Here is a 27574-nt window from a genome sequence, read left to right as displayed (position 1 = left end):
CCCTTTTACCAAAAGCACCTGGCAGGGTCACTAGCCTCCAGAACCACCCTGCCCCCTACAGTCTGGCTTAACTCTTGAGTGACAGATGTCCAAATATATATTTTGCAATGATTTTTAAACAAATATTAGAAACAGACTAACAAACGATTTTAACAAATACATTAAAGCCTAAAAAGAAAACAAATCCTGGCATGTTTTGTTCAGTTTTATAATTTCCCTTCCTCTCTTCCTGGCTCCTGTCTCCTTTCCCCTTGGGTTCTTAACATTAAGCTGTGAATTCCTTCTTTCCCAGCTGAATCAGGGGGATGGTTAATTGTTTTTAAATCTGATCCCAACAATATCTACAGACTTTGTGGTCACAAAAGCAGCAGCCACACATATGTGGTCAAGGGAGGGGGGAGAAAAAAAACAAAAAACAGGACCCATTACAGAGCAAAGCATAAGAATAATCAAATGCTTTGTGTTTCTCAAAACCTATTCTTCTCAAGAGGCTGGAGGACTGTCAGAGAGTAACTTTTCAGATTTATGCTTCCAGTCAAGATGGAATAACAGGGACTGGGTGTACCCTCCTGTCTTAAATGATCCCAAGTCCAAAAACACCATATGAACCAAGAGTTTTGAGACACCGGACCGTAGGCAGCTTACAATAATTTAAATCAGATGGAGGTTTATGTAGAAGTTGTAGTTTGGGTCATAAACACAGGAGTTTCATTTCTGACTTGGTATGGGTGTAGAATACTGGTCACGCTGGCTGTAGTGACCAGCGGGCACTGTAGTGCTGCTGATGTCCTGGTTCTTGTTGTAGATCATGGTTACCAGTGACTGCTCCACTCGTCCACAGCAGAGAGGAGAGTTCCCCACATACTGCATGCCAAGATTCTGCAAGAAGTACAAGAGGGGTTTTCTGAGGACAAACCACAATCTGATTAACTTTCATCAAGACTTAGCTTCATGTAGATGAGGACAGACCTATCCTTGGACATGACCATGAGCTGATCATGTTTGTTTCTTTTTTGGGGGGGTGGGGGGAGTTCTTACTGTGACTTAGAAGTAGAAAGCTTGCTCATTCTATAGCAACCCATATAAAAATCTCTACAGATCATTCTTCTTCAACAGTTATTTTGATTTATTTTTTTGGCTGCAGCAGGTCTTACTTTCGACAGGCAGGATCTTCAGTTGCAGCACTCGGGATCTAGTTCCCCGACTGAGGATTGAACCCAGGCCCCCTGCGTCGGGACTGTGGAGGCTTAGCCGCTGGAGTGTGTGCTAAGTCACTTCAGTCGTGTCCGACTCTCAGTGAGCCCATGGATGTAGCCCGCCAGGCTCCTCTGTCCATGGGATTCTCCAGGCAAGAATACTGGAGTGGGTTTCCATGCCCTCCTCCAGGGCATCTTCCTGACCCAGAAATCAAACCCATGTCTCTTCTATCTCATGCATTGGCAGGTGGGTTCTTTGCCACTACTGACACCTGGGAAGCCCCTAAGCTAGATGCTGGACCACCAGGCAAGTTCCTAAGCTCATAATGTTTGGAGCCCCAGTGAGAATCGGTAGCTGCTGCCTTCTCCCCTTCAGAGCCAGGCTGATGCTGGCCCTTCTGGGGGCAGCACCCGGACCAGGATGCTTAGGAAATAGGAGTCTGTCGGTGGCTAGTGGCTTCTTCTCTTTCTTAGAATGGATGGCTAAAGACTTCGGTTTTCCTTGGAGAACGAACATAGAGTTTGCCTTGGGGAAGGGATAGTTAGGGAGTTTGGGAGGGCTATGTACACACTACTATATTTAAAATGGATAACCAACAAGGACCTATTGGACAGCACATGGAACTCTGCTCAATGTGATGTGGCAGCCTGGATAGGAGTTTGGGGAGAATGAATACATGCATATGGATGACTGAATCCCTTTGCTGCTCACCTGAAATGATCACAACATTGTTAACCAGCTATACCCCAATACAAAAATTAAAAGTTCAAAAGGAAAAAAAAAGACAGGTTTTCAATTCTGGCTTTAAAAATAAAGTGCAGCTCGTAAGGGGTGCTGCTGATGTCCTGCTTCTTGTTATGGGTCATGGTTACCAGTGTGTTCACCACGAAATAGTTCATCAAGCTGTACGCAGGTCATGGTGAATTTTTCTCTATTATAGGTTCATTAAGACATTATAGAAATAAGCGCAGTGGTTCACATTAATTATGTGCTTCTTTTAACTGACCCTGTTTTGACCCAATTATTAATTTATTATAGAAGAATGTGGAGAAAACTTGAGTGAAATGGCAACCCACTCCAATATTCTTGCCTGGAGAGTTCCATGGACAGTGGAGCCTGGCGGGATACAGTCCGTGGGGTCGCAGAGTCAGACACAACTGAGCATGCACATACACACATTGATTCAATCTCATATTTTTAATGGTGATCCCAGAGGCTTTACATATTTTCAAATAACAACAAAAACTTCAGTCTCCTCGTTCCTGCAGGTGGAGACAAAGCTATATCATTCAATCCTGTGCTGTTTGTTAGGAAACTTATGCTTCTCAAACAGAAATAAATATTCTTACTCACAAGAGCATGGTGGCCATCAGGCTAGCAGGGTGGGATGATTTAGAAATTTACCGATGGTTGACAACGTAAAAGCCTGGCTCTTTCAATTACCACACTATTAATATTTATTTGTTTGGGTTTCTTCCTTTAGTTTTCTTTTTTGGTCATTCCCAGTGTTATATGTGAACACAGTATCTTATTTTAAAGTTGTTTTATTCTCTTCTGTGTTTTATGTTAAATTCTTAGAGTCAAGAACTGAGTCTTTTCTGGTTTAAAATGACGGCAGTTTACTCATGTAAACTTCACTCACGTTTACTCACGTAAAGTTTCCCCATGTTGTCAGTGTCACTCATGTGCTTCTGAGATTGAACAGGACAATACTTCCCAGTGGCTTTCGGAAACTACAGACCAATTCAAACTAACTCTGAGTGACCAGATAGTCCATATTATGAAATAACGGTCCCCAATTTGGATTCTGATTCCACATCAGCAAATGACCCAGAGTCTGTCTCAGTTTAACCCCACAACATCTGGACATCGTTTATCTGTTGACCTGGATCTCCATCAATTTAGGAGTAGCCAAACACAATAGTAACACAATTTTCACACACAAGTTCAACTTCTAAGTTTAAAGAGGGGACTTTTTCATGCCTATATTGTTGAAGGGGCTTCCCAAGAGGCACAGTGGTAAAGAATCCACCTGCCAATGCAGGAGACGCAAGAGGTTCAATCCCTGGGTCAGGAAGATCACCTGGAGTAAGAAATGGCAACCAGCTCCAGTATTCTTGCCTGGAAAATTTCATCGACAGAGGAGCCTGCTAGACTACAGTCCATGGAGTCACAAGGAATTGGACCCGACAGAGTGACGGAGCATGTGTGAATGGAAGTATAAGTTACAACTGATCAATGCCAATGTAACATCTTCAAGGTGGAAACCAATGTCCAATTTTGAGGGGAATTAAACTAAGAAAATGTTTCCAGATGAAGACAGTCTTCCCATTTACACAATCTAACTAAAGCATGATCGGTGTTTATTGAGCACTTACTGTGTATAAATTGCCGTTCGAAGAAGACTCCTAAGAAGTGAGTGTCCCTACCCTTCAAGGAGTGGGTTTGTTTCACCCTGCAATTATAAGAAGTTCTGAGGAGGGGTATCTGAATCACATCCACAGCTTTGGTTGGGACCAACTGCAATATGCTTTTAGGCTAATAAGCACTGCCTGGCTCACAGAGGACCTCTTTGCATTGTCTGGCGGCACTGTGGTTGTCTTGCAGCAGCACTGAAGGTGACCTTGACAGATGTATCTGAGTCCCTGCTCTAGTAGTGGGGCTGGAAAGCCAGGAACTGCCTTCAGATTCTAGTAGTAACACTTGGGAATTCTGGGCTGTAGCAGCATATGTTGTCAGGAGACCGGGGACTGGAGGTATAATGGTGGGAAGTAATGGGACTGGGTTTCCTGCTTTAGGACTGGTGAGAAATGCAATATTTTATTATGGATCTCCACAGGTAAATGTTACCTCTCCAGGTTGAAAGTGAACTGATCTCTATGATCATTTTCTAGTCACCATTCCAGAGTTTTTTTTCCACAGATGCCATCCATATTTCCAATCGACGAATGTCTACTTAAACTTCTCCATCAGAATCGAAAACGATCGGAGATGTACTTTAAGTATATCCAGAAGCCCTTTGACCATTTTCAAATTATTTGATGTGTTAAACATTTAGGGTTCTTAGAAGGGATTTCATCTGGAAGATGATAACTCCTGCAACATTTCACTTTTCTGACTGTTAACTCATCCTTCATGCTAACTAATTCCTCCAGCTTAGGGATCGAAGCTGCAAGAATGGCCTCAAGTCAAAGCGAGAAAGAGAGTAGGGGGCTAGTGGACTTGGGGGATGAAGGATTTTCTGCTTTGCTCAACTTCTAGGGATGAAGGAAATGATATATCAAAGCTGGGAGCGGCCTCAATGCTGTGGCTATAAATACGACGTGATGCATAGGGAAAGGGATGATCCCTAGGAGGTGCCTGGGGTCAGGACAGACCCCAGCAGTGCCTGCTCTGTGTATACATCCCGGGTTCAGGAAATCCTGTGTTCTGACGCAGAAAGGGGAGGAACACGCTGAGATTCCAGGGAGTAGAGAAGGCTCCTCACCATCAGAGGAGGGTTAGCAGGCTAGGCAAAGGAAGCTATGCGAACTCAAGGGGGAAGAGAGGAGGAAATCAGTTACCCGCAGCAACTAGGCTCACAAGCTGGGCTGAAAGGAGACGTTTTTTCCCTCCAAGATTACAGGAAGCTGATCTGGACCTCAGCAGGCAGCCTGAATGGGCAGAGGAAGAAGTGTGCAGGCAGATAAAAAGGCGGCTGCCATGCTGGTTCCACCTGACAGGGAGTGAAGGATAGAGCAAGCCCAGAAAAGGGCGGGTGGCTCTGATGACCGTCAGCTGGGAGTGGTGGCGGGAGGCGCGGTGGTGAGGTCTGGACAATCCAGGCATCCTGTCTCTAGGAAACTGACCACCCCCGGCCCGTACGTGATACTGAAAGGTTCTGCACAGAGAAGACAGCACTCATACTTGCTGGTGAGAGAGGCAACTTTACAGCAATGGAATTTCAGACCAAAGGAACCTGAGACTCATGTTTTCAAAAGCCCCCAGAAAGAGCCACTTGGTGATGTCCCTTCTCTCTGGCCCTTCTGAGTTGAGGTCTCCAGTTTCTGGAAGTGACCCTGGATTTTATCCACAGCAGTGCTGTGAATTCATTGCGAGCCTCAAGCAAAACTTTAAATTGTTGAATGACCAGTCGATTCCCGTCACCCCTCTGAGAGCCTAGCATACATGTGAATAGAAAGAGCATAGGCCACACAGCCTCCCATTCACAATTCAGCGACTGTACCTTCTCAAGACACTATTTCATCTGAAATACTAAAAGCGACTGAGACAACAATATTATTAATCATGTTATGAGCCCTCGGAGATTGCTTACTGGAAAGTATTTTGAGAAATTTACAGATGGGAAATGGAAGGCACCACACGTCTGCTGGTTCTCTGCCCAGTTTTTTTTCAAAGGTAGGAAATGTCTCTTTTCACTGTAAGATTGGTTCACCACGCTCTGAACTGTAGCGAGTGGATGGGTCAAGGGTCAGGGGAGTGCAGTGAACAAGAGGGCGTGGTGGTTCCTGCACAAAGGGCCAGCTCCAGGCAAGTGGGTCAAGCTTGATTCCAGCAAAATGCTTTTGTATTGCCTTCCAAGAAGATGGGGTTAATTAGGTAGGAAAGCGTAGGAGGAAACTGATGTTAGTGGAACATTTAACTGGATGCTTTAACATTCAGCTGGATTCTGTATCAGATGGAGTGTGTGTGTCTGTATTGAATTGTCACAACAACCCTATGTAATGAGAATTAGTAGCCTTGTTTTACAGATGAGGAAGCCAACTCAAATTAAACTTGCCTGGTGGCACAGAGTTATTAAAAGACATAGTAAGGTTTAGAACAAATATCTGACAATGACTTCTACGCTTTTGCAATTTTAAAACAATTCACTCTTTTATTTAGTGTTAGCCATATGTGTATATATGTATGTATATATGTATATATATATATATGTAAAGTCACTTCAGTCGTGTCCAACTGTTTGTGATGCTATGGACTGTAGCCCACCAGGCTCCTCTGTCCTTGGGATTCTCCAGGCAAGAATACTAGAGTGGCCTGCCATGCCCTCCTCCAGGGCATCTTCCTGACTCAGAGATCGAACCTGCATCTCTTGCATCTCCTGCATTGGCAGGCAGGTTCTTTACCACTAGCACCAACTGGGAAGTCCATAGATAGATAGATAATCTTACTTTTATTGAAATAGTGGAGTCGGCAGACAGCAACGCTTCCTTATGGAATTTCAGGCACTCGGGACAGAGGCGTGGAGCAAAGACATTGTGGAGAGGGGTTTGCTCAGAGCGCCATGCTTAGTTTGTCCCATGTGAGTGCTGTCGCTGCTCACAGTAAGCCGCCCGGCTGCCCGCTCCGTCTGTACAGGCCCACCCCTACAGGCGCTCAGCACACAGTCCTGGATGAGTCTTTCCGTCAGCCCGCACCGCAAGCGCTCAGGAATGTGGAGCATTCCAAGCAGGAAATTGCAGCATCAGCAACATTGTCTTTGAATGTTGACTCTTGGTCAAGGTCAGGCCACCCCTGGGACCATCATCATCGTCTCTGTGACCTGTGCAGACCTTGGGCTTCTGGAACCCTTCCAGGTGTGGGAGGCAATGAGGTCTTGGAAAACTCTGCCCGGTGTCCTGGCTAATAGAAACGTGGCCAGATGGCTTTGTCATCAGCCTTTGTCTACACTGTACTCTATTTGGTGAAAATGAAGCAAATGGAAACTCATTTACTGAGATGGGTGATAATATGCCCTTACAGCACGTAGGATTGCTGTGAGTGTTAAACAATGAATAGACCAAAAGGACTGAAAATAGTGTCTGACAAACTGTAAGCACTAATTAGATGTTGGTTATTACTGTTATTGATATTCTTGTCTTAGATGTATGTTGTTCTCTAGATGACTAGTTTTTGTAGATTGTTAAAAGCTGAAGCTCTAATACTTTGGCCACCTGATATGAAGAGCTGACTCATTGGATAAGGCCCTGATGCTGGGAAAGATTGAGGACTGGAGGAGGGGGAGACAAAGGTTGAGATGGTTGGACGGCATCACCAACTCAATGGACAAATGGAGTTTGAGCAAACCCCCAGAGACAATAAAGGATGGGAAGCCTGGTGCATGCTGCAGTCCACGGGGTCACAGAGTTGGATCTGACTTAGCAACTGAACAATAACAAAAAGATAGAATAATGTGAGAAAATTAAGCCCTAGAGATGCATTTCTTGAACAACTTTTTTTGGTCACTCTTTCCTTTTCTCTTAAATTTCACAATTCCCTTTTGTTTTGTCACAAAAGTTACTTATTAAATACCTCAGTTGGCAGAGATAGTTATGCAGGGGATGATTAAAATATTTTCACTTGTAGTTGCTAGTTTTAATTTTATTTATTGTATGTAATAACATGTAGATGGCAAAAAATCCAAAAGGCACAAGGATATACAGTGAAATCGTAGTCTCCCTACATCCAGGACCTTAGTCATCAAAGTCTCTCCCCCAGAAGAATTCTCTTATTATTTAGTAGATTCTCTTAGGTTTTCCAGAGAAACCAGCTTCTGAAAAACAATCCCATCACCTGCAAAAATAATTCTGCCTCCTTAAATTTTATACCTGTTTTTTCCTATTGTCTAATTGTGTGACTGTTAACTATGGGACAAAAGAAACAATATTGCAGACAAAGGACATGTTTTCTTGTTTGAGAGTTTAAAGAATGCTTTGGCAAGAGACTGGTATACACACACACATACGTGCATTCATACATGACCCTCCCTCTCTCTTGCTCTCTCTGTGTCTGGATATACACACTATACAGCACCTGTGTGCTCGGTTGTATCCGACTCTTTGTGACCCCATGAACTGTAGCCCGGCAGACTCTGCCCATGGGATTCTCCAGGCAAGAATACTGGAGTGGGTTGCCATTTCCTTCTCCAGGGGATCTTCCCAACCCAGAGGTCGAACCTGAATCTCTTGCCTCTCCTGCATTGGCAGGTGGATTTTTTTTACCACTGTGCCTCTTGGGAAGTCCTGATATGTCTATATCTAGATAGACATTAGATGTAGATATGTGATTTAAATCTTAAACCAATTTGATAATCCTGAGATAAACTCTACCTGGTTTTGATGTATTATTATTGTATATATTACAGAACTCTTTTTGCTAATATTTTAGGAAAATTTTTGCATCTGTGTTTGTGAGGGATGTTAAATGACTATTTTTAATCTCCTTTTTCCCCTGTATTTAAGATCACAAACCCTTTTTACCAAGCATTACTTTACTTGTAAGGAGTTCCCTATAGAGTGTTTTTATATCCTTATGTTCTAAATATTCTGCAATTCACATTTTAATTTTGTCTTTTTTACATTGGCAGGTGGTAGAAGTTTTTTCTCTTTTTAGTTTTTATAGAAATTTCTAGATTTACTTCATATAATCAGAGAATGTTATTTGTATTGCTTCTACATGTTAGAATGAATGGATTTTCTCACTGTGGTTTAATACACCACAGGTAGTGACTCTTGCCTGGACACTTGAAACCAAGGTTTGCCTGTGACTGAAAGGGTTCCACCCAGGATGGAAGACTTACAGTACAAAAGCTGGAACTGAATAAACTAGGGCAGATTGGTCACCTTATTTAAGAGTAAAATTCTTAGGTCACTCTCATTCATTGAAGACTTTGTAGGCCACGCTGACCTTTAGCTGTGATACAGAAATAAAATAGTTTGAGGACAGTATGAGTCTTTTTCCTCCACTTATAGGTGATGTGATATTTTATCTCTGAAATCAGAGTTAACTTTACTAGCTTTTTCAACATTGGTTCTGCTATGTCAGTTTTTCCCCTTTCTATAATCCTTGCAGTTTATTGTTAGGTCCATACCATTTCTGTCTTTTATTGAGTCCATCTTTGCATGAAATGTTCACTTGGTATCTCTAATTTTCTTGAAGAGATCTCTAGTCTTTCCCATTCTATTGTTTTCCTCTATGTCTTACACTGATCACCGAGGAAGGCTTTCATATCTCTCCTTGCTATTCTTTGGAACTCTGCATTCAGATGGGAATATCTTTCCTTTTCTCCTTTGCTTTTCACTTCTCTTCTTTTTACAGCTATTTATACCTGCCTCTTGAGAAATCTGTATGCAGGCCAGGAAGCAACAGTTAGAACTGGACATGAAACAACAGACTGGTTCCAAATAGGAAAAGGAGTACGTCAAGGCTGTATATTGTCACCCCGCTTATTTAACTTATATGCAGAGTACATCATGAGAAACAACAGGCTGGATGAAGCAGAAGCTGGAATCAAGATTGCAGAAGAAATATCAATAACCTCAGATATGCAGATGACACCACCCTTATGGCAGAGAGTGAAGAAGAACTAAAGAGCCTCTTGATGAAAGTGAAAGAGGAGAGTTAAAAAGTTGGCTTAAAACTCAACCTTCAGAAAACTAAGATCATGGCATCTCTGTGATTTCTCTTTTAATCTTAACTTCCATGCTTCCTGAAGCTACCAAGAGTACCTATGCTTCTTGTTTCCAACAAGAGATGGTTGGTTTTGTACTTCTAAGGGACAAGCCTCCTAGATTGTTCTCTGTTGATTTTCTGAGAACTGCAGCTGTGACCGTTCAAACTTGGTACTTGATCTCTACTGTTTTTGCCAACTTTTCCTTATTTAAAAAAAATATCATTTTTGACTGTGCTGGGTCTTCATTGCTGTATGGACTTTCTCTAGTTGCGACGAATGGGAGCTACTCTGTAGTTGAGGTGTGCGGGCTTCTCATTGCAGCACCTTCTCTAGTGGAGCATGGGCTCTAGGGCACATGGGCTCAATAGTTGTGGTTCTTGGCCCCTAGAGCACAGGCTCAGTAGTTGTGGTGTGCGGACTTAGTGGCTCAGCCATACGTGGAATCTTCCTGGACCAGGGATCAAACCCATGGCCCCTGCATTGGCAGGTGAACTTCTAACCACTGGACCACCAGTGACGACCTGTCAACTCTTCTTACATACTGTATTTCAGGATTACTATATCTCCTAGCTTGCCGCAGATGCAGCTTGCATTTCTATTTCTCCTCCTTGTTGTTTTCCACGCAGTTTTTTTCTATATAATTCCAGTGGTATTCTAAATGGCCAATTTTGAAAGGACCCAGAGAATTCACATTAATAATTTAAAAATTCCTCTCTTCCTTTCTCAAATATCTCTGCAACAAAAAATGGAGAAATTTTTGTTGTGAAGTGGTTACATTGATGGATGCGGAGAGCCAGCTGGGATCATCCGCATTTTAGGTTGAAAACATCTTGAAGAGTCAATTTTCATGGAGGAGTGGTAAGAAAAAGACAAAAGATGGTATCTACCCCAAAGCTAATAGTCTGTGGGTACACATAAGTGCAGATGGACAACATGTTTACAGATAACACTGAATCAATTGAGCAAGTTTCTGTTCTGATTTTTAGTTTCTGTACTGTTTTGTCACATATTTTGAACATTACCCAGGACTGATGCTGAAGCTCTAATACTTTGGCCACCTGATATGAAGAGCTGACTTATTGGAAAAGACCCTGATGCTGGGAAAGATTGAAGGCAGGAGGAGAAGGGGGTGGCAGGGGATGAGATGGTTGGATGGCTTCATTGACTCAATGGACATGAGTTTGAGCAAGCTCTGGAAGATAGTGGACAGGGAAGCCTTGTGTGCTGCAGTTCATGGGGTCACAAAAAGTCAGACATGACTTAACGACTGAACAACAATAACTCATCTACCCAACACAGAGTAGAGATTTGTTCATTGTTTAAATACTTCAGTCAACGTGGGTCGCCGATTTGGAGAAATTCTTGAATTTTCCCACAATGACTATATTAACCAGGTAACTGCCATATATCCAGAGTATTACCTGATGCTGACACCAGCTTTTCTATTTATTCCTCTTCTTTCTTCTTGACTTTACAGACAAATTAACTCTGTGGTGGCTTTGCTTCTTATCCAAATAATTTATTTATGAATAGGACCCTCTGATTCAGATTTTCTATGTTAATGCCAGAACACTGTTTATATACTAACAGTAAACTGGACTATTTATGCAGTATAGCCACCCTGGCTTGTCATGGTTTCAGGGGAGCCCTTTTCTCAGGACATGAAAGCTCTAGTGTTAAAGATCAATAAACCCTTTCAGAACTCATTAACAGTAGCCAAAAACCCTTCCCATCCAGCCACATCTACTAGTTTGGCTCCTTTCCTCCATCAAGGATTAAAGAAACAAACACAAAAACAGATTGAATCACACCTATTGAATCACACCCCTGAACTGTATTAAAGCCCATTTCTGTTGGGGTGATAATGAGAGTTGTGATTGTCTTCAAATTAATTATACCCCCCTTCAATGTCCATACAAAATGTTTCCAACTTGCAAGACTGGCTTAATTCACATCTTATCTGGTAAAATTCTGCAGTGCAATTACTAATGCTAATGTTCAGTGAGCATTTACCATGTGTTAGGATCTGTGCTTTTCATGCCTGACCTCATTTGATCCTCAGAACACCTCTTAAAGATGGAATCACTACCAACCCAACTTATGGCTATTAAATGTCCAGTTGAAGGAAATTGAAGATGAAGGAAATGTGGGGAAAATGCTACAGTATATACAGAAAACAAATAACAAAATACAGAAGTAAGTCCTTCGTCATCAGTAATTACTTTAAATGTAAATGAATTAAACTTCCCAAGTCAAAAGACATAGATTAGTAGAATAAATTCAAAAAATGAGATTCAACTGTATGCTAGCTACACTTTAGAGGTAAGGACATGCCTAAGTTTAAAGCGAAAGCATGAGAAAGATATTCCATGTAAATAGTAATGAAAAGAAATCAAGGTGGCTATAAAAATATTAGATAAAACACACTAAGTAAAAAACGTATAAGACAAAGAAGGACATTCTAGAATAAAAAAGGGTCAATTCACCAAGATATTAACAGTTATAAATATTTACATATCAAACATTAGAGTTTCAAAATTTATGAAGCAAAAGTGGTAGCACTGAAGAGAGAAATAAATAACTCTACAATAGTAAGAATCTTAAATACCAGACTTTCAGTAATATATACAACAGCCAGACAGAAGATCTATAAAGGAAATATGAGACTTAAACAACATAGAGATCAATTGGACCTAATGAAAATGTACAGAATACTTTATCCAGTGACAATAACATAGATGTTTTTCTCAATTGCACATGGATTATGAATCAAGATAGACAATATTTTAGATCACAAGTCTTAATAAATTTTAAAAGATCGAAATCATACCACTTGTCTTTTCTGATAACAGTAGGATAAAACAAGAAATCAATAGCAGAAGGAAAATTGGAAAATTGACAAACATGTGGAAATAAAATACCACTCTCTTAAGCAACCATGGATCAAAGGAGAAATTACAAAGGAAATAAGAAAATAACTTGAGACAAATGAAAATGAAAAAAACAACATACCAACTTAATGGATGCAGCAAAAGCAGTGCTAAGAGGGAAATCTATTTATAAATCCATGAAGAAAAGAAAAGCCTCAAATCAATAAAATAACTATACCTTCAGGAACTTATTACAACAGAATGTATTTATTGCAACAAAGCTTAAAATTTGCTAAAACGGTACATTTATCTTATGTATGGCTAAAGCAACCTTAGCGACCCTATGGACTGTAGCCCACCAGGCTCCTCTGTTCATGGGATTCTCCAGGCAAGAATACTGGAGTGGGTTGCCTTGTCCTCCTCTAGGGGATCTTCCCGACCCAGGGATCGAACCCAGCATCTCTTATGTCTCCTGCATTGGCAGGCATGTTCTTTACCAGTAGCACCACCTGGGAAACCCTACCTTAAATATATTTTGTCACAAAAATTGAGAATACCAAAAAAGAGCCAAATCTAAACAAAAAAGCTTCATTAAGTCAGATGACCTATCCAATTTCCTTTTGTTTTTTTCCTTAGAAATCTTGCTCCCAGGGGCCTCCTTTCTCTTCTCTCTTGTGGACACATTGATGATCTCCAGGCACTGGTGGTAATCCAGGGATTTCCCTGTCCAGCTCTAGCGTTGGAGCCACTGCTTCCTTCATCTATTTCCTGATTTATTCCTTTTGTCAGGTGGATACTATTCTATACGAAAGGATGCTCTATCTTCTGAGTCCTTTTATGTTCCAGAATGTTTTTATTTTTGCCCTTAGCCAAATCGCAGTTCAGATTTCCTCACAACTTCTCCAATGACTTCTAGCCTCCAGGTCAAGGCTTTCTTAGTTGTTCCATGATCCCTTTCTTACTGTGCCTCAACTTCTGTACACGATCTCCGTCTTCTAGTTTTTATTGAATCTGATCTTTAACTTGAAGTCTGTCTCCCGACACATGTTTTTGTAAAATGAACAAGACAATGGATGAATACCATCCACTGATGTTTTCTTTCTATGTTTACCTACTGGGTTCAATCCTTTGCTCCCTGCTATGCCCAGGAAATTGTTGAAGCTCCAGAGCTACAACCCGACTGTATAAAGAGCAACTTTGTAAATTGTCCATAGTTTTAAATGTTCCTGACTTTTTCATTTCAAAATAGTTTTGGAGTTAAATTTGCTATTTCTGGTCTTTAAAAAAAATTTTTTTAATAGATCCCCAGAAGAACAAAACAGCAACTAAATAAAAACCTGTATTTGTTTGAAAACTTGTTAGCTATTGTGCTACCTTCATAATTTTCATTTCAAACTGTTATTAACCAAAACTCAGTGTTTTCAGAGACTAGATCCTTCCACTTGAGACAGCATGACACTGAGGGTTAGGAGAACATATTTCAGATTTCGTTTTCTGTTTTTTTTGTTTTGTTTACTCTGTGCCTTTGTATGTGTTCCCATCTAAGTGTTTTCAATGTTTAAATAAATATTTAAGACCCAGGTCTATATTTGGATGCATGCATAATCAACATTACCTCCAGTTAAATCTTCTACATTTTGCAACAAATGGCAGAAATTGACCTTGATATTTTCCAGGAGGACAAATTTATAAATATGAAAACAGAAAAGAAAATCCTGCACTAAGACAGCAAATGACTCAGTACAGCTTCTATAGTGAAATGAAGACAATTCACAAGGCCGGCATATTTATGAAAAGTACAATAAATTATGTAAGACCACAAATAAGCACAGATAATATGAGCCTGTGCCTTTTTCTCGATGCTGGCGATTTTTATGTATCTAAGCCCTCATGTATTTTACCTTCAGTGGGTTTTGTCCATAAAAACTAAATGTTCTGGGACTTGTGGACACAGGGGGAGGAAGAGGGGGATGAAATGAGAGAGTAGCCTTGACATATAGATACTGCGATGTGTAAAATAGATAGCTCACGGGAAGATGCTCTATAGCTCAGAGAGCTCAGCTCGGTGCTCTGTGATGACCTAGAAGGATGCCAAGGAGATGCGGAGGAGGCTCACCAGGGACGGGATGTATGTATACATATGGCTGATTCAGTTCGTTCTGCAGCAGAAACTAACACAGCATTGTAAAGCAATTATTCCCCAATTAAAAAAAAAAAAACTAAATGTTCTGGAAAGACCCCCTTCCCCCTGTCAGAGTGACCCTGTCATTTGAAATCCTACTTTTGCTTTTTTTTTTTTTTTAACAGATGTTTTGTGTTGAAAGGAATAAAACCAGCCTTTGTTTTTTGATGCAAAGAGAGAGAAAACATTGATGAAGAATATCTATAAATAACTAAAAAAAATGGCCGCTGTTTGATATTTGTGACTCAATAAATCTTTTTAACTGAGCCATTGGACCAGTTGATTGGATGGAGCTTCACCATATGTTAATTTTTTCTAACCTATCCTTTACCAGCAGAGAGAGGCTACATGGGTAAGCAAAGGAGGAAGGAGGAAGTGGAAGAAAGTCCTGGAGAGCATATAAATAGACATGGGTGTGGGGTCAGACAACCTGAATTTTCCCCAGGAGGGTACAGTGCTATGAACAGGGCTCTTTCAAGGGACAGGGCATGTGATGTCTCTCCATCACACTTCAGGTATATGTGTGTGTGTGTTAGTCACTCAGTTGTGTCCAACTGTTTTGCAACCCCAGGGATTGTAGACCGCCAGACTTCTCTGTCCTTGGGATTTCCCAGGCAAGAATACCGGAGTGCGTTACCATTTCCTTCTGCAGGGGATCCTCCCAACCCAGGGATCAAACCTGTGTCTCTTGCTTGGCAGGTGGATTCTAAAGAATCAGTAAACTGCTGAGCCACTTGGGAAGCCCATGCATATCTATCCACACATGTATAAGCAAACATACATTTGTATGCAAGAAAAATACAAATGGCTCCAATAGAATAATAGTACTCTAAATTAATTTTTTATTGTTTTAGACAAATGTTTTCCTCTTATTGCACTTTTGTGACTGATCTCTTTTTTAGTTTAGAGTGCTATTACTATGGTTTCCTGCTCAGCATAGTAATTTCTATCTGTATGAAATTATTCTGATTGCTCCCTGCAAGACTCTGTGATTTCAATAGTGTGAGGAGCACAGTGCTGTTCAGATAATGTTCAAAAATGCAAATATTTCCAGTAGGAATGTTCACAGAAGTCTTTCCCCCATGTTATCCTAGATTTAAAAAAAAATAGACGTAGAAGTGTGATAATAGTAAATCGGTAAAAAAAAAAAAAAGAACCCAAACACTGTGGGGATGGTGGTTAAAAGTTACAATGAGGAAGACAGCATTCCTGTTGAAAGTTTTTACAAATCAGTGGTATATTCTGTTGAGTTTAAGCCTCAAACTCTGATTTTCGTGTAAAATCAAACCATCAAAGGACTTTGTGTTAGATTTTCAGATTTTACTTGGAACGTTTTTAGAATCGGCTCCCTGATGCTTATGATTAGAGTGTCTACTTCTTGACACTCTTTGAGCCAAGCTATTTTTAAGCATCTGCACAGATATTTTTCTTCCTTGAGCTTCAGGGCTCCTGATTTCCGTGTATCAACGTCAAGCTTCCAGCTGTTTAAATTGTAGACAGGGGGCAGAGTTGGTCCCATTACTAGGGAAGAGGGAGGGTCTAGAAATTGGGGTAGCTGAGAAGACAAAGAGTGAAGAAGAGAGAAACAGGAAGGCTGGACTCTGTCTCGGTAAGACCCACGCTGAGCAGGTGACTCCTTTGCATTCGAAACGACCCATTTTAAGGATTGTGAAGGCAATTCCTAATGAGTCAATTCCTTCTCTTTTTGTTGTTTGTTTATAAAGAAAATAGAGTAGGGTTTCTTAGCACTGGCACTGTTGACATTTCAGACCAGATCATTCTTTGTCACGGGGAGGGGCGGGGAGTGGTCCTATGCCCGAAACAGTTTTCAGCAGTGTCCCTGGCTAGAACCCACTAGATGTCAGTGGTGGCCATCAAAGATGCTGTGACAATTGAAAACATCTCCAAGTACTGCCAAACATCCACTGGGCTAAGTGTGCAAGGCACAATTGCTCCTCAGAGAGAATCCCTGGGTCCGGAAGATCCCCTGGAGAAGGAATTGGCAACCCACTCCAGTATTCTTGCCTGGAGAATCCCATGGATGGAGGAGCCTGGTGGGCTACAGTCCATAGGGTTGAAAAGAGTTAGATATGACTGAAGCAACTAGAGAGAGAGAGAGAGAGAGAGAGACAGAGAACCCCTGAAACACAATGTTGTTCAATGCAATTTCTCATTAGGACCAGTTTTTCTAAATTATTGGCTCCCAAACATTATTTCCCTCTTGTCTTAAAAAGAAAGGTGTTAAAATTTGATAATTATATGACCCCTGGTATGCATTACATTTTTTTAATGCTGAATTTTGTATATAGCAGTAATGACCACTTTATAAAGATGACTCAAGGATTTCCTTGGTGGTCCAGAGGTTAAGACTTTGCCTTCCAATGCAGGGGGTGCAGGTTCGATCCCTGGTCAAAGATCCCACATGTCTCAAGGCCCAAATATCAAAATGAAAAACAGAAGCAGCACCATAACAGATTCAATAAAGACTTAAAAAATGGTCCACACACACAAAAAATCTTAAAAAACCCTCATTTTTTAAAAGGTTTTTTTTTTTTTTTTTCAGATTATTGCAGGATTCTTGTTTCCTCTACTTTTCTTTTGCCCTTCCTTATACCCCAGTTCTTCCAGAACCTTTTTAGCAAGTGAAAGGAATGGAGGTGGCTGTTGTTTCTGTAAGGTTGAAGATATGATGCTAGACTGGGGGCAGATTGATAGGTCCAGGAGAAAATGGAGACAGCAATATGAGGAATGATGGTACTAGACTAAATTCTAACTCAGGAAAAGGAAGATTGGCAACACGCAATAGTAGACATTTTGGAAGAAGGTGACTAGGTCCTCTTTATATTTGTCCTGGAGAAGAATACACTGAAGAACTTAGATATGTATGCTAGACTCTGGACTCCTGAAGCAGACCTCTATAATCTTAGAAATAGATGTAGTTTCAGACAGGGACCCCAGTAAGAAAGTGGCTCTAGATGAAGGAAGAGTCTTGGGTATCATGCGATGACTCCTAATGAAGATAAAAGATGAGCCACCCCAGGAACCAGTGTGAAATTACTAAAGAACTAGAATCCCCAAACCTTGATTTTATTGCTATATTTTTTTGTTTTTGAAAAATGGCTTCTTTATTTGGCCATTCCGGGTCTTAGTTGTGGCACTAGAATCTTTCTAGTTATCACATGTGAAATTTTAATTGTGGCATGCAGGATCTAGTTCCCTGACCAAGAATTGAACCCAGGACCCCAGCACTGGGAGCTCAGAGTCTTAGCCACAGAACCACCAGGGAAATCCCATACTACCTAATACTATTCTTTTTTAAAAAGAAACTTTATGAGATGCCTTATATAAGATGGATATATGAAAAGATATCCTGATGTTTAAGGGAGATTTCACCCTCAAATTGTAACAGTGGAGTGCTTTTCTTAAGGATTTTTTTTTTTTTAAAGATAAAGGTCTTGAAATATTTTTGTCCTTCTCTAACTTTCAAAACCCTGACGTCAGTATGCCACTGCTCTCCAAGTGAGCTTGAAGATATAGACTGAAAACAGAGCCTGTGTGCTTGAAGATACTCTAATTCAAGAACTCACAAAGTTCCTGGTTCTTTGAGAATCTCTTGTGCCACCAGCCAGAAGGCGAATGTGAGAAGAATCAAACTGCCTTCCATTGTTTTAACCAAATACATTTCCCATCAGGGCAGGCTACGTAATTTTTCTAGACAAGTGTCAAATGAGCATGCCGGCCCCCAGGCTCAAAACTTAAGAATTTCAGGACAATGACGGCAGATCAGGAAACCTAGTGAGGGCCTCTCCTAAGCATGACATTGTTTGAGAGATACTTTTTTCCCTTCTACTTAACTAGTCCCCTCCTTTCCTTCAGCAGGGTGCTTGGTCACTCAGCGAATGCCTTTAGTTGTTCGGAATGGGCCAGGGAGATTAATTCCATGGTTCATCTGTATTTACAAGAAAATGTGTGAATTTTGAATAATAGCATAAACCCGCAGAATACTTTTAACCCCAACTGTACTGCATTAAATTTAACCAATACTCCACTGTAAGAAACACCACTGTTTGACATACATTAAGAAAAGATGCTGTTCAAAATGATGCGTGCGTGCGTGCGTGCTAAGTCACTTTCAGTCATGTCCGACTTTTTGTGACCCTATGGACTGTAGACTGCCAGGCTTCTCTGTCCATAGGATTTTCCAGGCAAGAATACTGAAGTTGGGTTGTCATGCCCTCCTCCAGGGGATCTTCCTGACCTAGGGACTGAAGCTGCATTTCCTATGTCTGCTGCGTTAGCAGATGGATTCTTTACCACTGTGCCACCTGGGAACCCTTCAAGATGATGCACCATCATTGTAAAATGAACTGTAAATTCAGACATTAAAATGTTAAAGACTCTAGGGATGAAGAAATTGTGGGTCTCAGTACAGAGGGTTTGCAACACCTTGGGTGATCTGCCATCTCCCCCCTACCAGCTAGTTGCATAAGGCTCTTTGGTTAAAAGAAGTGAGGCACGGGGGCTCAAGGAGATGTGCTCAGGTCACATGACTTGCTGGGGCTGGAGCAGTCTGCTTGGCCCCTGGGACGGAGATTGTTCTCGCTCCATCCCTGCTTTAGCTCAGCTGCCTTGACTCCTTGGCAGGGTCTTTCCCTGGGTCAGAGAAGATCAGTGGTAAAGAAGGAATAAAATGACAGAAGACTAGATGAGTAAAGAAGAAACATGCAGGCAAATATTAATTTTTTTTCTCTCTCTTCACACACACGTTATGTATTTTACTATATATACATATTTTTAAAATGGCATTTGGAAAGCAAATTTTTATGTGAAATTTAATCAATTTATGTCTCATTTTTCATTTAGTTTCAAGCTGTTGATGATGACATATACATATATATATATCATTTCAAGCTGTTGTATGCATGCATAAGCACATGCATTTTATAATTGGGGGTAAGTGCTATAGTTATGTGTGCAGTAAACACATAAAAGTTTAGTGTAAACCTGTACATAAAGTCACCCGTTAAGATGAAAGACAATTCAGAAAATAAACCGAAGGGTCCACGAAGATTAGGAAAAGTGTGGTCATCCTCTACATGTAAAGTGTCTTCAATTTGAGCAATCTGAAATTGCCAAAGAAACTTTTTGAGATGTTCCACAGAAATTCTTTCTTCCTCAGCAGCATCCACTGAACCATACCCAGAGGGAGGCCCAGGTGGCTCAGTAGTAAAGAATCCATCTGCCAATGAAGGAGATGTGGGCATGATCCCTGGGTTGGGAAGATCTCTTGGAGGAAGAAATGGCAACCTACTCCAGTATTCTTGCCTGGAAACCCCACGGACAGAGGAGGCTGGCAGGCTATGATCCACAGGGTCGCAAAGAGTCAGACATGACTGAGCGACTAAGCATGCATGCACAACCCAGACACATGCACACACACACACTCGTCCACAACATGCTCACACACTACTGCCTAAGCCTCTCCTGCAACTTTACAGTCTCATAATTGTAGTTCCTTGTGTGACAGAAAAAGCAAAAAAAAAAAGAAAAGAATGAAGATTTTCACTTCTGTTGCTCTCCCTAAGAGACAGGCTATGCCTTCAGAGACCGAAGTCTCCAAGAGAGCCTTTGTCTCTCACCCCCACTCCATCCTGCTTTGGGTGTAGAGGGTGCGGGCTGGGCCAGGATGTGGCTCAGTGGGAATTTGCTTCAATACACTGAGTCCCCTGGGGGAAAGCCCAGGGCCCCCGAGGGGCACAGTGGGCCAGGTGGGCCTGATGCCTCTGGAATTCCAGGAGACAATGACAAATGGGGCCTGTGGGCTGTGTCCGTGTGCCAATAGCTAAAGCTCAGACATCTGATACAAGGGACCGGAGTCAAACAAAAGCCAATATTGAAGCTGATCCCTTGGAAGAGGAGGAGTGAAAGGAAAAGGGATTTGGAGAAAACTCTTGGCGCCATAGCTCTTAAGACTCACGCAGCCAAAGACAAATTCAAGTTACATTCTTTCAAAGGTATTCTTCTTCAGCCTAAAAGCCGCAACTGGTGGAGATATGCAAAAGCTTCGGACAGAGGTGGACTTAATCAGATTTAGGGAGGAAAAACTAAATGAGGAATGTCTTAGAAAATAAACTCTAGTTCCTAGCTTCCTCCCTGCTCTCCTTTACCCTTTGCTTTTCTTTGACTTCTTAGTGGGAGGGGGGAAAATGATATCCATTCTGTTATTCCTTAATTTTCATCTTGCAGCTCATTATCTCAATCAGCACATCACAGTTGAGTGCCTTGATTTCTGAGAAAAATTCCAGCGGGTTCTTGTAGCTGGTGATGAGCTGTGGCTAATCGCCACAGTTAAGATTTTCTGTCCTGACCTCAAAGGGATGGTGAGCATTTGATTGGCAGGAAAGTTAAATGAAGCAGGCAGAAGTGATCATGTTCTTCTTTGGTTCTTGGGGATCTCGGATGTGAGGAAGGCAGTCAGGGATCAGGAAACAGTAACCAACCCAAGCCAATGAAAGGACAGTTTTATCTGGACCCAAAAGGGGCTCCACTATTACAGTACATTGAAGGAGTGGGGACTCAGGGCTGGAAGAGTTAAACATCTTCTGATGCGAAAAGTGGAAGAATCTGGTCTACAAAGGGAAGGTTAGGGCTGGGACTCAGTGGAGAACTTGGGGGCTCATTGGCCGAAGAGAGGGGACTCCCTTGGGTGAAAGCAACCAGAAGCAAGGGCTGGCAGTTGGAATCACTGTTTACCTCCAGTTTGTGCTCTCGACTCAATCTCTCTCTGCTTCCAGGCTCCCCATCTGTGAAATGAAGGAAATAGAAACTAATTTACCTCCTAGGGTGTCTACACAGTGTAATGCATTAAAAAAAAAAAAGGTTTGCATGGAACAAATGGAACAATCTGAGGATATTCTGGGCCAGGGTTAACATCAGTTAGGTGGAGAATTAAAGTACATGAGGCTTGAAATGAAAGAATGCAAAACCGAAACTTACAATGTCCCACCCCAAAGGAAAGGATGAAAAAGACATATATATAGAAAAGAAAACTGAAAACTGTGAAAGAAGAGCCCAAGGGGCATGCTAAGCCTCAGAGGTGTGATACGTCTCTATAGGTTGATGTCTGGCGTGCACTGAGAATCTCCAGGAATGGCAGTATTTGCAAGATCAGAAAATGTCTATAATTGTGGATGGTGGCGGACATGGAAGAAACACAAAAGAGAAATTTCTGTTAGTTCATAAACAGAAGGAGCGAGACAGGATCAGAAAAAAGGAAGAGAAGCAAAAAGGGTAAAGGAAGTGGAATATATGGAATTCAGTTAAAAAAACCCCACATCCTCCCCCCGCCCCCTCTCCAAAACAAACCCTAGTTAGAGTAAAAAAAAAAAAAAGAAAGAAAGAAAGAAAACTAAACTAAAACAAAAAAAGCCTCCTCTCTTTCCTCCCCGACCAAATAGATTGTTGGAATTATACAGACAGTTAAGCCCAAATGGTTATCTGGTGGCTTCTTGCACACACAGTCCTAATGAGCAGTTTTGAACTCGGTCCTAGAATACATAGGAGGAGATTGTGGGGAGGATCAAGTAAAACACAATGAGTCATGAATCCAAACCATCCAATTTGTCTGCAGCGGAAAGCAGAGCAAGGCAGCTGCCTCCTCTCTGCTGCTGAAGCCATTGACTTCCAGGCTGGATGGCTGTATCTGGGGAGGGTGGGGAGCATGGGGGAAGGGCACTCGCCTCCCTGGTTCTTTCCCTCTCTCTGGGAGAATCCTGTGTGCGCTGTGCTGGGTGGGCTTAGAGGAAGCCTTCTGGGTATTCTAAACGAAGGGACCAGTACTGCCTTCCTCTGCCTCTGATGGACCCTGAATTCCAAAATGCTGAGAGAGGGCAGAGGGGAGCAAAGCATAATAAAGTTCTGATTTGGAAACCAACCCAGATCAAACCTTATTTTCAAGGCAATGTGAATGAAAAATAAGCTTTCAGAAGCAAAGCTGATGACTGATACCCTCACTCTTCGCATCTCAGCATAAGATCAGCTAGCCAAGGCAAAGCAAATGAAATCTAAGTCACCAGCGTCCTGGTTAAGTATCAGGAAATGCCTTTCCTACCACAGCCGTCTTCCATGGAATTCCAGAAGTGCCGTGTTCCTCCGTCACACTGGAATCATTTGTGGCTTCCAGGAAGGCATCAGGCTTGTTGGAACTACACATGCTTTGGAGAGTGAATATTTTTCTTTGAAACTCAAGAGGAAAGACAGAGAAAAGAAGTAAAATAGCCCCCCACCCCCACTTCCTGCCATTGTGTCTTCTACTCTGATAACTTCACATTCCTAAGTCACAGCAGGTGGACAGAGCTCTCACTTCTTGGTGTTCACAACACATTTACCTTCTTTGAGTCCTCTTCTAAAAAGGAAAACTATCTGAACCAAAAGATGGAAGGTTTTGGACTAGGAATATTAGAAACGGAGAATGTCCTGGCTCGACTGCAATCTTATCTCAGATGAAACTGAAAGAAGCGAGCCCTGTCCCAGCCACTGGCCTTGCTCACTGTTTATTTGCCTCAAATCAGGACCGCAGGCACTGGGCCCTGGAAAAGTAGGTTTTGGACACGTCTTAGTACCTGTCATCAAGGGCTCATATCTTCCATGACATATGGACATTTTAAGATCTACAAATAAATATGCTAGGCAATAAAATGTCTTTCTGTGAGCTCAGAGTGGCAAATGGAAAATTCTGGGGGATTTTCAAAGTTCGCATATTAAAGGAGATGGGGACACACATCATTCATTTTTAGTTTGAGCCAGTACCATTTCCTGGGAAAATGGCACTAACCTCCCAACTGGCTACTTCTTTTATGTCCAAACCACCCCCACCCCCCCTTCTCTTTTTCTATGAAATGCAAGTGAATACAGCTTTCGCTGGAAGTGAGCCCTAAGACTGAATTTTATGCTGCTTATTTGAAATGATTTAAGACAAATATTTTTGTGAACCTTGGATCCCCAAATTGGGAAGAACTATTTATAAACAGATACTGACACAGCTGATGACATAGTTGGCTTAAAAAAAATGTAAGCTTGCCTTCAACCTGGTCCCTGAAATTGTATTTGTAAATGATGAATTTGTGTATAAAGGGACAATTTCCTGTAAATCAATGTACCTTACTTTGTAGATTTCAGTGTAATACAAAAAACCCTCTGTCCTTGGAAACCAAATGGCACATAAATTGTTCATGATCTTCCTAGGAAAAAACCATATGTTATGTGGAGTGATTTATCTAGATTCTCAGCCCCTTCTCATTGGAAACCTGTATTTCTCAATAATGTTCCAATTAGCGTAACCCAGCAGAACAAATCTGGGATACCTGTGTTGGTAATAGATGAACATAGGCTGATTCTTTGGGCATTTTCATTGTAGGATGCATCCAAATAGAGAAGAACAGATGCTTTTAATGATACTATTGTCATGAAGCGGCTTTTTGGTTTTTCCAGTTTCAGACCTTCTCAGAGCTATTTCAGTTATTAAAGAGAAGAAAAATAAACAAAGGTCGCTTGCCATGATTGAGGGCAACTATGGTGAAGTCTGTGCAGAGGAAGGAGAATCCTTTGTCAGTTTCAGCCATACTACCCGAGACAGGAAGCTGAAGGTAAACTCACTTCTGAGGTGTGCTAGAATAGCATATTTTGGGGGTCTCTTTGCAGGGGTATTTGTAAAAGTGTCATATGATTCTGCTCATCTTCTAAGAGAATGTGGGCAATAACATTTTCTCTAATGGGTACTTTTCCTGCAGAAATCAAATTCCTCACTCTATAAAATGTAGGCATTAGGAAGATACCTTGTTTCTTGCATCTCGGGAATCTGTGCATCAATTGGGAGAAGTTTGAATGTACCCAAGGGAGCATTTTGACTTCGGAGCATGAAATTACATCCTAGGAGAGGTGGTCTTTAGCATAGCTCCCAGAACTGGGAGAGCAGGAGGGATCTGGGTATCAGTGTACCGAGGGCTCAAGTTACCAAGGACAGCGGTGCTTTCCATTAGTTAGGAGAAAACAGAGCAAGGTCAGCCACGAAATTCAGGGAGAAACTCTTCAATTCCACATTTCCATCTTCCAGTAACACTGGCTCAGAGGTCATTTCCTGGGAATTTTTGATACTAAGAAACACCTTTCTCCTGTAATGTAAATAAGATGATGACTTGGACCCAGGTTTTGATACTGTTTTTTTAAAAAATATCATATTCTAGCCAAAAAGTCTTGTTCCATGACTATTCATGTGGCGTTTGGCAAGTAATTTTATTTGGCCCTCATTTTTGCCTCCAACAAAGTGATGACAATATTTTCTGTCCCAAATAACCTGAAAAGGGTCTCGTAAAAATAAATATGAACATTTATACAAATTACCTCTCCTCGTGTTAAGATAAACACAAGATGCTTTAGAGGATTACTATTTTTATTTTCTGTAACATAAATTCCAAGACAAATGTGATTACAGTATTATGGTTTTATAATGGCCCATGAGAATCTACCTGCAATGCGGGAGACCTGGGTTTGATCTCTGGGTTGGGAAGATCCCCTGGAGGAGGGCATTGCAACCCACTCCAATGTTCTTGCCTGGAGAATTCCATGGACAAAGGAGACTGGTGGGCTACAGTCCATGGGGCCTCAAAGAGTTGCACATGACTGAGAGACTAACATACACACATACACATGTGGTTTATAAAGCATTTTTTAACATATGCTAACTGATTTGATATTTACTAATATAGCAGAAGACAAATCAGATAGGTGTTGTTTTTTCATTTCATAAGTTAAGAAATCAAGAAGCACAAAGCTTAAAGGATTTATATTAGGTCACACAGTCTGGAAAAGAAGATGTAAAACCCCAGTTGATGCTAATTTTCAATGACTTTCACTCCTCTTTGGTGTGAGGGTTTTAGAAACAAAGAAAGAAAGATAGTACTAAGTCATGTCCGACTCTTATGATCCCACAAACTGTAGCTCACCAGGCTCCTCTGTCCATGGGATTCTTCAGGCACTCCTCTTTGCCGCGAGGGTTTTATCAGATCATTAAATCTGTCTTTACTTTTTAAGCCACTTCAAATCTTAATATTCTGATTTTTCACATATTACAATTTTAGTGTAGAAATAAACCTGTGACCAGTCTGTTGGGTTGTGAGTCTAGGTGTAAAAGATTTGACAGCATGGTACAACTCAACCGAGATGCCTCATAAATAAACTGACTTCATAGAGAGTTAGGGAAGTTTGATTTCCAAGTTTATGATGGAAAGAAGTATTAGTATCTCTTTGTTTCTGTGTAGACTTCATTGAATCCCCCCTCCCCACCCCTCCTCCAACTTACCCTTTAATAATTCCTTAGAGTCTTTTTGTACGGGAAGTTCCCACTCTCCTGGCCTCAACTTTTGGTCTCAGTGTAGACCCCATAAGCAGCCAGTCAGTATCTCTTCCCTGGGAGTCAGGAGCAGAGGGAGAGTCAGTCGTCTCTGGCGGATCGGCCTGTAACGGGGATGTTTCTGGGGCCATGGTTCTCATCACATGGATTCCAGATGGAAAAACACAGAGGTTAAGAGGAAGAGAGAGTGGCGGTATCTGAGTAAGGCTTTGTAAGAAGGGATGAGACTCAGAGTCCTGACAGATTTCCAAGTCCTAGTTCCCATCCCTTCCTGGGGACTTGTGGTTTCCCTGCCCTTGAGTTCTTGTAGACAGCCCTGAAGCTAATATATGAACCTGGATTTAATGTGCTGAAGATCACCTTTCAATACAACTGAAACAATTGTTCAAAGTAATTGCTTTCTCAGGCAGAACATTTTACACTCAGCTCTCTAATCCACACCATGCGTCATAAACACAGTGAAGCACTGATGTAATTATGTGAAGGACAGAGTGGAAATTACAAGGAGGAAACGCAGGCTGGTGGTTAGATGGGCAACCTAAATGTCAGCAGTTTTGTTTCTGTTTTGACATGACTCGGGGACACACTCAGTATTAGGTTCTCTGCTGTCATCCCCACCCCCCAGAGCCTAAGAGACTAGTTAGATGAGCATAGTTTCTGATACTTAGGGACCCTTCTGATGGTAAGAAGATGCCACTGAAAGTGGAGAAATCACAAGCCCAGGTGGAGTGAAGGGTCAGTTTCACAACTGGCCCACACTTCCTTGTCTACAAAGCAGAGGACAGCCTAAGTCATAGTTGAGGGGGCCAGTTTCAACTACAGGAATCAAAGTCAACCTACTTTTTATCTTATGACATGGTTACCAGCTCAGCACAGAGGAAATCTGTGAGATGGGACTGATAGTTTTTTTCCTGTGTGTTTGAATAGAGACAAGTGCTCTTATTTAAAAAGAAAATTCTGCTCTTCTGCTTCCATAGAACAATCACTTGTCTTTCAAAACCACGACATGGCAGCAGTCTGTAGCCCCAAATCCTACATGTTTTCTATAAGCATTTTTTGATTGGCTCAAAAAAATCAATGCACATTCTTTCTTACATATGACATGATTGTCTATGTGGAAAATCACCCCACTCCTAAGGGACTTACCTGGCGGTACAATGGATAAGATTCCGTGCTTCCACTGCGAGGGGTGTGGATTTGAGTCCTGGTCGGGGAACTAAGATCCCACATACTGCCTGTGGTGGCCAAAAAAAAAAAAAAAAGGTCACCATGGAGCCATAGGGATCAAGACAATGTGGTATTGACAGATGGATAGACATGTACATCAATGGAACAGAATAGAGAATGCAATATAGACCCATACAAATGTGCTCCCTTTTTTATTTTTGAGGAAAGTGCAAAAAAGCCTTTTCAACAAATGTTGCTGGACTGATTGGATAGGTTAAAAAATTTGAACTTCAACATAAAGTTGAAGTTCATGATACAAA

The 27574-nt window shown here is 41.5% G+C and overlaps 2 long non-coding RNA genes across 4 annotated transcripts in view; one reads left to right on the top strand and one right to left on the bottom strand.

Annotated features, from left to right (window-relative positions):
• Positions 1-27574, top strand: part of LOC122447609 — a 131181-nt gene that overhangs the window by 14437 nt on the left and 89170 nt on the right. The window contains exon 4 of one of the 3 annotated variants that reach the window (XR_006271306.1): positions 806-1287. The exons of the other annotated variants lie outside the window; for them this stretch is intronic. This is a non-coding gene — a long non-coding RNA (uncharacterized LOC122447609). Of the gene's footprint in view, positions 1-805; positions 1288-27574 lie in introns of those variants that run through there. 3 annotated transcript variants of the gene reach the window in all.
• On the bottom strand, positions 667-26217 carry LOC122447610. Its single transcript, XR_006271307.1, has 5 exons — positions 26037-26217; positions 24514-24849; positions 22791-22893; positions 21434-21483; positions 667-879 (listed from the first exon to the last, which is right to left on the bottom strand). It is a non-coding gene; the product is annotated as an uncharacterized LOC122447610 (long non-coding RNA).

This window comes from Cervus canadensis, chromosome 9 (assembly GCF_019320065.1).
Source record: "Cervus canadensis isolate Bull #8, Minnesota chromosome 9, ASM1932006v1, whole genome shotgun sequence".
NCBI classification, from domain to species: Eukaryota; Metazoa; Chordata; class Mammalia; order Artiodactyla; family Cervidae; genus Cervus; species Cervus canadensis.
This window is presented reverse-complemented; position numbering and strand designations above follow the sequence as displayed.